The sequence below is a fragment of the Hippopotamus amphibius genome, chromosome 15 (genome assembly GCF_030028045.1).
Source record: "Hippopotamus amphibius kiboko isolate mHipAmp2 chromosome 15, mHipAmp2.hap2, whole genome shotgun sequence".
Taxonomy (NCBI): Eukaryota; Metazoa; Chordata; class Mammalia; order Artiodactyla; family Hippopotamidae; genus Hippopotamus; species Hippopotamus amphibius.
Genome location: NC_080200.1, coordinates 31249664 through 31251726, shown reverse-complemented (window position 1 = coordinate 31251726; position 2063 = coordinate 31249664).

The window sequence follows — 2063 nt, the reverse complement described above, 5'->3', positions numbered from 1 at the left end:
GTGTAGGCATGGAAGCACGCATATGCTCCAACTCTCCGGAGCAGGGAGACCCTTAGGCTTGTGGAGCTAGGGACGTTTCAGCATTTTCCCTTCTTTGGAGATGATGTAGACAGGCTGCTGAATGTCCATTCTTTCATGGCACTCAGTCCACCCCTAAACCTAGAGATGTTGGAAAGTCTTGAAGTCGGCCTATGGAAAAGAGTTCTTGTGGAAGACGTTCCCTTACACATTCTCCTCATCTCGTCCACACTTCTGTCCTCTGTGTGTTATGAGCGGTCCCACTTGGATGATTCGTGATTTCTTAAGACAGGAAAGCAGTCAGTCCTCATCTCTACACCTCCCGGCCGCCCCCTCCACCACCCTGTTCCCGTGAGAGATTTTCTTCCTGCTTTCAGACGGGAGAAGGAAAGGAGGGTCCGTGTTCCCCTCCTGTTGTCACCTCGCATGGCAAAATCTCCCTATGCCACGGAGGCCCATTTGGGGGCGGTGTCCTGCGGGCCCGAAGACCTTCCGAGTCAACCTCAAGGAGGATGAGGATGTTCTCTCTTGCCACCGAACCGGTGAACCCGATGGCCTTCTAAGCAATGATGTCTCATCAGCCCACCCCACCCGTTTCACACAGAACGGAACAGCCTCTCCTGGATGACTCGGAGCAGGGGAGTTCCTGGGTCTGTCAGAGAGGGCCCTCTGCTGGCGGTGGGTGAAAAAGCACTGCACAGGACAGGAGGTGTTCGTGGTGTCCTTGGGAAGGAAAGGCGGGGGGGCATTTTATTCTTGGAAAGCTTATGCTGGCCCAGGATGTACACTATGAAAGATGATGCGACCTCATTTGGGGCGGGCACCAGAGGAGGGAGACGCGGGGCGGGGGGGGGGGGGGGGGGGCGGGGAGGTGTAGAAACGCATAAAAGCGGTCCTACCTTAAATGAATAAAAAAATAACAAGCAATATAACATGTACAATAAAATAGAGCACACGCAAAGGAAACGAAGGCAAAGTACAGGAAACGAAGAGAAAAATGCAAAGCCTATATACAGTGCTTCCATGTTCCTCATTCAATCAGCTTGGTGCAGGAATCTCCAGGAGATGAACAGCAAGCATACACGGGTCAAGCGGCGGCCGCGGGTCCACCGGCAGCCCGGGGCTGCGCAGCCCGAGTCCGCGCGTGCTGTCGCTCGGCGGCCGGCGGGCCGGGTCTCTGGGCGCCCGCGGCCCGAGGGTCGCTCGGCGGCCGGCGGGCCGGGTCCCGGGCGCGCGCGGCCCGAGGGTCGCTCGGCGGCCGGCGGGCATGGTCTCGGGCGCGCGCGGCCCGAGGGTCGCTCGGCGGCCGGCGGGCATGGTCCCGGGCGCGCGCGGCCCGAGGGTCGCTCGGCGGCCGGCGGCCCGGGTCCCGGGCGCGCGCGGCCCGAGGGTCGCTCGGCGGCCGGCGGCCCGGGTCCCGGGCGCGCGCGGCCCGAGGGTCGCTCGGCGGCCGGCGGGCATGGTCTCGGGCGCGCGCGGCCCGAGGGTCGCTCGGCGGCCGGCGGGCATGGTCTCGGGCGCGCGCGGCCCGAGGGTCGCTCGGCGGCCGGCGGCCCGGGTCTCGGGCGCGCGCGGCCCGAGGGTCGCTCGGCGGCCGGCGGCCCGGGTCTTGGGCGCCCGCGGCCCGAGGGTCGCTCGGCGGCCCGCGGCCACGGAGCCTGCAGGCCGCTCGGCGGCCCGGGTCCCGGGCGCCCGCAGCCCGAGGGGCGCTCGGCGGCCGGCAGCCCGCGGCCTGCAGGCCGCTCGGCGGCCCGGCTCTCGGGGAGCCCGCGGCGCGAGGGTCGCTCGGCGGCCCGCGGCCACGGAGCCTGCAGGTCGCTCGGCGGCCCGCGTCCCGGGCGCCCGCAGCCCGAGGGGCGCTCGGCGGCCCGCGGCCACAGAGCCTGCAGGCCGCTCGGCGGCCCGGGTCCCGGGCGCCCGCGGCCCGAGGGGCGCTCGGCGGCCCGCGGCCGGCTGGTCGACCTGCCTGCAAGTCGACCGGCGGCCCGAGGGTCGCTCGGCGGCCCGCGGCCACAGAGCCTGCAGGCCGCTCGGCGGCCCGGGTC